General features: G+C 43.5%; 1 pseudogene; it reads left to right on the top strand.

Moving 5' to 3' along the window:
• The first annotated feature begins 2,618 nt into the window (after positions 1–2,618).
• LOC102856650 lies at positions 2,619–6,505 on the top strand (annotated as a pseudogene).
• The last annotated feature ends 2,037 nt before the right edge of the window (positions 6,506–8,542 follow it).

The raw sequence follows: 8,542 nt of genomic DNA, 5'->3' as shown, positions 1-8,542 counted from the left end.
TGGAGGGGAAGGGAGGGGTGCAGAGGCATGAGGATGGGTCAGGATGAAACCACGGGGTTACACAGTTTGGGGCTGGAGGAGGAGGGTGAAGGAGATGGGTAGGATCCAGCGAGGATCTAAAAAGATTGGGTAATGATGGGCAAGGTCCATTGGTAACTGAATTTATAAAACATAGTGTGCATAGGAATGATTGTATGAAACACAATATGAATGGTGTGAAACACAATTTATACAAACTTTGCAGACAAGCCAATATAAAATAAAATCATTTTTAAAAGTAAAAAAAAAACACCAATTTTCATGAGGTCAGGCATGTCCCCCACATTCCCATTCCTCTTTGTAGTCATCTCCACACCAACATTACTGCTTTGATGGGTTCAAAATCCAATGCAATATCTCACAGACCACATAGAACCATATTGTGGTGGTGGTTGTTGTTATGTGCCATCGAGTCGCTTGTGACTCATAGCGACCCTATGTATAACAGCCCTAAACTCTACTCTGTCGTGTGTCAATCGCACTATCTCCGATACACCCATCCCGATTACCCCAGTCACTGAATCAATCCACTTCATACAGGGCCTTCTGCTCCTGCGCTGTCCCTCCACCCTTCCAAGCATGATGTCCCTCTCCAAGGACATGTCCCTCCTTGCAACATGTCCAAAGTATGTTAGATGGAGCCTCAGTATTCTTACCTCCAGGGAGCCGCCTGGTTTAACCCTTTCCAGGATGAATCTGTTTGTTTTACTAGCAGTCCATGGTACCATCAATACACTTCTCCAGCACCACAGCTCAAAGGCATCGTTGTCCAACTCTCTGATGCATAACAGTGATTGCAAAGACTATGGCCTGTATAAACGCACCTTAGTCTCCAGAGAGACACCATTGCTCTTCAGTACTTTGGAGAGGTCCCCAACAGCAGACTTTTCCATGGCAATATGTCTTTTAATTTCCTGGCTACTGGTGCCAAGAGTGTGTTGGGGGCTGCTAATTCAACCTAGCTGAAGCCATTTTGTAATTCTCTAAAGACATGTTTGGACATGTTGCCCTGGGAGGATAGGTTTCAGTTTACCCCACGCTGGGAGGATAGGTTTCGGAAAACACCCTGCTAAGTTTCTGTTAACCAGATAACTTTCAGATTACTAGAAATGACATGATGCTATTCTCCCCCATTGTGTATTTCTCCTCCCCCCATTGTGCTTCTGTATATAAGCTGTGCGTGCTTTCAATAAAATTGATATTTGATTGGAATTTTCAACTTGTCTCCTCGCTTCTGTGCCTCCTGTCCCCCCCCATTCTCGTTCTTCCCCTCCTAGGGTCACCATTGAAGATCCCCGCAGGCCGGGGCATAATTGGCGCCCAACGTGCGGCCCAGGAACAGGGAAGGACGATGAACGCTGCCCGCTAGAAGTGACCAGCTGGTCCATCCATTGAGTCGCTGTGAGTCTGGGACCACGAGTGAAGACTCGCACTGTTGCCATCCTCATCATCTCTGATACACTTTCACCATTGCTGCAGTCACTCTGTCAGTCCATCTGGTTGAGGATCTTCCCCTCTTTCACCAACTCGCTACCTTTCCAAGCATGATGTCCCTCTCCAAGGAATAGTCTCTCCCAGTAACATGCCCCAAGTATGTAAGGCAAAGTTGTTAAAGCTCTAAATAGCTAACTGAAAAGTTCATGTTTTCTATGAGAGAAAACTTAGGCAATCTGCTCTCGCAAACACTTACAGCGTTGGAAACTCTATCAGGCAGTTCTACTCTATCCTACAGACTGACTCACTAGTGAGTGGAAATCACTGGATGGCATTTGGTGGGAGTTTTCAAAAACTCTTCATAAAGTACTGTACAAAGTACTTTACAGGCATCAGTTTCTTTTAACCTTATAGTAACTCAGTGAAGTAGGCATTATCATTAACTATTACATCGTCTTTTCAGAACGAGAAACTAGGGTTAAAGATACAAGATGAGAATCTCAAACTGGGATTAGAAGAGAGATTTACGGGGAATCATTACAGAAGAAAAGGTTCTGCAAAGACAATTGCTTTTTACTTGCTAACTTGCCCGCAGGACAAGGAGTTCCAGACAGTTCTGTGGGGGACCACCATAACCAGCTACTGGGTTCCAGGTCTCTGAGGGGGTGGGGCTTTGAATCTTTGCCATTTCCATGGCTTTCTGTGGACTAACTGGCCATCACCACGGTGGACACTGCCTCAGACAGGCCCTCGCGCGCCAAGCACATTCAGAATGAGCTGCGCCCCCAACCACCTGGCAGGATCAGATGGGGCAATGGGGGACTTTGACCACTGTGACCACTCATTTGCATAATGGGAGAGAGAGAAAGGTTCTATCATCGCGCTGGGGTCCAGACTTTAACCAGGGTCTAACAGACTAAGGGAGGCCAATCAAGAAGGGGTATCCCTGCCACCTGTCCCCACGGGTCGGCCTCCTGGAGTGCTCTGAACCCACCCCAAGCTAAGAAAAACGGAGCGCGAATCCCAATCATAGATCTCACCTTCCAAAGGGCCTCAGTAGCGCCTCCACCGAGCTACACGCACTGACACGCCCCCCTTTCATTTACCTGCGGCCCCCCTCTGGTGAGAGGCGGGAAGGCGGACCAATGGTAGAGGAGTGTATGCTCGGGAAGGCGGGCCCTTCGGTCCGCAGGTTTGTCAATGACCTGGCTCCCCCTCCTGAGAGTGCGCTGTGAAGACTCCCCTGCGCGCGGGGTGATGGGAGTTGTGGTCTCAGCGTTCATTTTACCGGTAATAAAACAGTGGGCAAAACTACAAAAACCAAGATGCAAAAAAAAGGGGGGGCACCCAAGTGCTTGTAAAAGGCTGAATTTCTGTTCGGTTTTAGGAGTCTCCATTGAGGGACCTGCGAAGTGTCTGGTCAATTTGTCCTTAAAGCGAAAAGCATGTCGTGGATACCAATACAGCCTTAAGAATAAGGACCTCCTGGCTCTCCCTGCAGAAACCTAAAAGGTAGTGAAATAGTTTACGCAACAGGTTTTTGTGGAACACTCTTAACACATCTTTGCTCAGTCTCTCATTCTCTCTTCTTCCTTTGTACAGATAACAGCTGACGCTCCAGTGGGTTTGCTGAGGCTGTAAATCACGTGTGAGAAGGTGTCCTATTTCTCTCTTTCCCTCCAGTTCTGGGAAAAATGGACAGTCTTCTCCCTTACAGTATACTGCCTCCGGTCATTTAGATTCTCACCGGTAGGCCAATTGGCAACACTATGATAGATGAAGAAGAGATTGAAGTTGTTAACAGTTAAAACTTGCTCGGCTCCACAATCAACACTCTTAGCACCAGCAGTCTGGAAAAAAAAAAAGACTAATTAATTGCATTGGGTAAATCTGCTGGCAGAGACCTTTCCAAAGTACTGAGAAGCAACAATGTCAGTCTAGAGACTAAGGTGTCCCCAGTCCAGGCCACGGTCTTCTCAATTACTTGTTGTGCATCAGAAAGCTGGACAATAACTAACGATGACAGAAGAAGAGTTGATCCCTTTGAGTTGTGTTGCTGGAAAAGAGTCTTGAACATACCATGAACTGCCAAGAAAACAAATAGGTCTATCTTGGAGAGAGTAAAACAAGTTTCTCCTTAGAGGCTAGGATTTTGAAGCTCCGTCTCACATATTTTGGTATGTGACCGGGAGGAACCGATTCTTGGAGAAGGACATTATGCTCGGAAGAGTGAAGGGACAGCCCAAGAGAGGAAGACCCCAAATAAGATGGATTGATACAGTGACTAGGGCAAGGGGCAAGGCAGGCTTCAGAGCTGTTGTACATAGGCTCGCTATGAGTCACAGGCAACTCGTCAGCACATAACAACAGTCAGATAAGGGAGTTCTGTTGGCCTCATGGCAAAAAGCTGTGCTACAGTCTCAAAGGCATGAGGTTCGAGTTCACCAGCCACTCCGCTGGAGACGGATGGGCAATCTTTTTCTGTGTGATTAACCTCCTCTGAAAACCCGCCGGACAGTCAGCTACTTAACAACAATCAGCTAAGGATTAGTTCTAACTCAGTGGTACAGAACAACTTCCTCAGAACAGCTGGTGAATTTGAATCACCTCACCTGCCTTTGTGTTAGCAGCACACAACTCCTTACCATGAAGCACAAAAGCACCCTTATTTGCTGAGTAGTGGTTAACAAAATAATTTAAAATAGGGCTTTTCTTGAAAGACTTTCAGGTTCGTGCATGTGTTGTTATGTACCGTTGAGGTGACTAAGACTCAAGTTTTTGTGTGGATGGTGGTGGTGCTGGTGGTTATGGGCCATTGAGCTGATTCATAGCGACCCTATGAACAATGCCCTTTTCTGAAACAATTTTACCTCTTACACACCTGATTTCATTGCCACAGTCACTGTGTCAATCTATCTCACCCAAGGTCTTCCTCTTCTGTGCTAACCCTCCAACCTTCAAGCATGATGCCCTTCTCTAAGGACTGGTCCCTCCTGGAGGCAACATGCCCAAAGGAGTTGCAAAATCCTCACCTCCAAGGATCAACCTGGTTTCACCCTCTCCAGGACAGATCTGTTTGTTCTCTTGGCAGTTCATGGTATGTTCAATACTTTTCTCCAGCACCAAAACTCAAAGGCATTGATTATTCTTCTGTCATCCTTAGTCATTATCAAACTGTCAGAAACATAGCAAGCAAATGACAAGACCATGGCTTGCATCGGTCACATCTTAGTATCTAGACTGACATCATTGCTCTTTAACACTCTGGAGATGTCCCTGACAGCAGATTTTACTAAAGTAACTCATCTTTACTTTCCTGAGTGTTGACTATGGATCAGAGCAAGATGAGATTGTTAGCTACCTCAATCTTTTCTCCATCTATCAATTGACCTGGTGATGAGAATCTTTGTTTTCTTGATGTTGAGAAGCAATCCATATTGAAGACTGCTGTCCTTGACCTTCTGTAGCAAATACTTCAAGTCCTTCCTGATAATGTATAACATATGGGAAAGGAAATATTTCCATCCTCAACTGTAAAACACATTCTGGCTTTACTTCTTCCAAGATGGATTTGTTCATTTTTTTCAGTGGTGGTTGTTGCATTTAGATGCCATCAAGTAAGCACGATTCGTAGCAACCCTATGAAAAACAGCCCTGTATTCTGTTTGGTTTTTTTAAATAAAAATTTTTATTTTCACTATGATTTTAATAAAAGTTTACAGGAAAGTTAGAGTTTCATTCATTGCTGCATGTTTTACCCTCTTCCCTTCCCTTCCCCGTGAATCCTGTTCTATCCTGTGCCATCCTCATCATCCCTGATACACTTGAGCCCATTGCTGCAGTCACTGTGTCAATGAATCATGTTGAGACTTTTCCTCTCTTTCACTGACCTACCCTCTTCCGAAGCATAATGTCCTGTTCCAAGGAATAGCCTCTCCTAGCAACGTGTTCAAAAGATGAGAGACGAAGCTTGCCATCCTTGATTCCACCAGTACTCTGACTGCACTTTTTCCAAGACAAAAGTTCTTTTGGTAGTCTATGAGATATTCAGTACTCATCCCCAGCACCACAACTCAAAGGCATTAATTCTTCTTTCATCATCCTTACTCATTGTCCAGCTCTCAGATGCAGAGCAAGTGATTGAAAAGACCATAGTCTGAATCAGGCACTCATTATTTACTCTTCAAGGCCCGCTTAGCCATGCATGGTCTTATTGGACTTCCTTGTTGTTGTTATTGTTGTTATGTGTCAAGGCTTACTTCTCTACAAGGCAAGGAAGGAAAGAAAATCCCAGGGAGGGGAAAAAGGAGATCTGCACAAAGAAAGAACTGCAGGAATCTGCTACTTTACTTTATGGGAGGAAAAAGAAAAGTTTAAAACCTCTAATTCGTTACTGTCAAGTCAGAACTAATCCATAAGTGACCCTCCCCCTAGATTTCAAAGTCTAAATTATACAGAAAAAGACTACCCATCTTTCTTTCTCAGAGTCACTGGTGGATTCAAACTGTCAGAGAGGCATGCATTCAAGAATATAACAAAGGTTAAGGTGAAGATTCCTGAAGAATTAAAACCATGGCTCGTTGAGGACTGGGACTTGGTTTCCAGGCAAAAGCAGCTGCTTCAACTCTCAGTAAGAAGAACACAGACGCCATTCTGGAAGAATTCACAAATTGCAAGAGGTCTCAAGTGAATGTTAACAATAAAAAATACGCAGCTAATGAAATTGTGGCAGGAATAAAAGAATACTTCAATGTGATATTGGGTATTCAGCTGCTCTACAAATCTGAGAGGCTCCAGTGTGCAGAAACCTCACAGCTCATCCTGATGCACCAATGTCCCAGGTTAATGGAGCGCCACACCTACTGAGAATTGGAGCACTGTTACCCTGTAGGCCCCTTGATGAGAAGAGCCTGCATTATTGCTGGGCTATTTGCATGATTTCATAAAATATCTGGCAGAGGATTCTGCAACCCTGTTAACTGCCAGTGATTATAAAGTGGCTTCAGCTGAGTACCATCACAATGCCCTGTGAAGGTCCACTGACCACTCATTGCTATGTCCAGATATATGTAAATCTTTTTGTTCATAATCCTTTTCTTGTATTATTGATGTTGCATAAAACTGTTAATGTATCACAAGCAGGATATTTAAATTTGTTTTCTGTTTGGTTAAAACAGAAAATAAAAGGAACATAATCTCATTTCCTCATCTCAAAGTTGCTATCAGTGTATGCAGTAGTTTGATTACCAAAAAGCATCCAATAGCACTTTTTATTGCCTAGTTAACAACACTGCTTAAATGCTGATGGTTTTATCCCTTTGACACTACACAATTTTCCAAGGTGTTAGTGTTACATGACAAAATTCCCTGATACCTAGTGCCAAAGGTTCATCTTAATGTACATACCTGAAAACCCAGGCAATTGTTTTTAAAAAATTCTTTTTAATGATGCTTAAAATAAAACAAGCCATATTCTGCAAGTCATCTCTGTTGTTCCTCAGGCATTCCATCTTTGCTCATAATTATGGAAGGAGGGGTAAAGAGGAAAATGTGCAATAATGAATGGAAATTCAAGTTCTCAGTAAAGTTTTGTTAAAATATCAATTTAAAAAATTTTTTAAATGTTGAAGACTGTCAAAAAAACTATGAGAAAGCATCTCACCCAGTAAGAATAGCAAAATTCAACAGAGCAGCAAACAACAAATGCTAGTGATGTTGTGGAGACAGTGGGACCCTTATCCACAATGGTGGGAGTGTAAAATGGTGCAGCCACTATGGAAGGTGATATGGCGCTTTCTCAAAAAGTTGGAAATAGAAATACCATTTAACCTAGCAATTCTACTACCGGGAATATACCCTAAATAAATCATAACCGTCACCCAAGCACATGTATGCACACCAATGTTTATTTTGCCTTTGTTCACAATAGCAAAGAGATGGAAACAACCCAAGTGCCCATGAACAAAGGAATGGATAGAGAAGCTGTGGTATATTCACACAATGGAATACTATGCAGCATTGAAAACCAAGGAACTCATGAAATATTATACAAAATGGGTGACCCCGGAGGACATTATGCTGAGTGAAATACCTCAGTCACAAAAGGACAAATACTGCATAATGCCACTGTTATAAAATAGAACTGACATTGGGTTTGGGGGGAACTAAGAGGGGATAAATAATGAACAGTGCATTGAAACAGATGAGGGAGAGAACTGCTTAAACAGAATGTTGTTGTTGTTGTTGTTGTTACATGCTGTCAAGTCACCTGTGACTCATAGTAACCCTATGTACAACAGCACTAAACCCTGCTCTATCCTGTGCCAATCATAGGTCTCCGATAGACCTACCCCCATTACCCCAGTGACTGAATCAGTCCATCTCATCAAGGGTCTTCCTCTCTTGCACTGTCCCTCCACCCTCCCAAGAATGACGTTCCTCTCCAAGGACTGATTCCGCCTTGCAACATGTCCAAATATGTCAGATGAAGCTTCAGAATCCATACCTCTAAGGAGCAGCCTGGCTTCACCCTCTCCAGGACGAACTTGTTTGTTCTCCTTGCACTCCATGGTATATTCAACACTCTTCTCCAACACCAGAGCTCAAAGGCATCAATCAATTCTCCTTCTATCATCCCTGGTCATTGTCCAGCTCTGTGATGCACAGCAAGTGATTGCAAAGACGATGGCCAGTATCAGGTGCACATTCGTCTCCAGACTGACATCATTGCTCTTTAGTACCCTGGATAGGTCTCTTAACAGCAGACTTTCCCAACACAATATGTCTTTTAATTTCCTGACTGCTGGTGCCAAGAGTGTTGATTGTGGAGCCAAGCAAACTAAAGCTGTTTATAATCTCAATCTCTTCACCATTAAGATCTCAATTTAAAAAAGTGTTGAAGGATGGTGATTTGTTTCACGGTTTTTGTATTTGAACCTAAAACACATTCCATCATGAGAGAAAAAGAAAAGAAATAAATCAACTTTAGGTATGTTGTTGTTCTTGTTATGTGCCGTCGAGTCGTTTGCAACTCATAGCGACCCTATGCACAACAGCCCTAAACCCTGCT

Source organism: Elephantulus edwardii, unplaced genomic scaffold (assembly GCF_000299155.1).
Source record: "Elephantulus edwardii isolate Elephantulus edwardi_28Jun2011 unplaced genomic scaffold, EleEdw1.0 scaffold00152, whole genome shotgun sequence".
Lineage (NCBI taxonomy): Eukaryota > Metazoa > Chordata > Mammalia > Macroscelidea > Macroscelididae > Elephantulus > Elephantulus edwardii.
The sequence above is the reverse complement of the archived record's forward strand: the minus strand, read 5'-3'. Positions and strand labels throughout refer to the sequence as shown.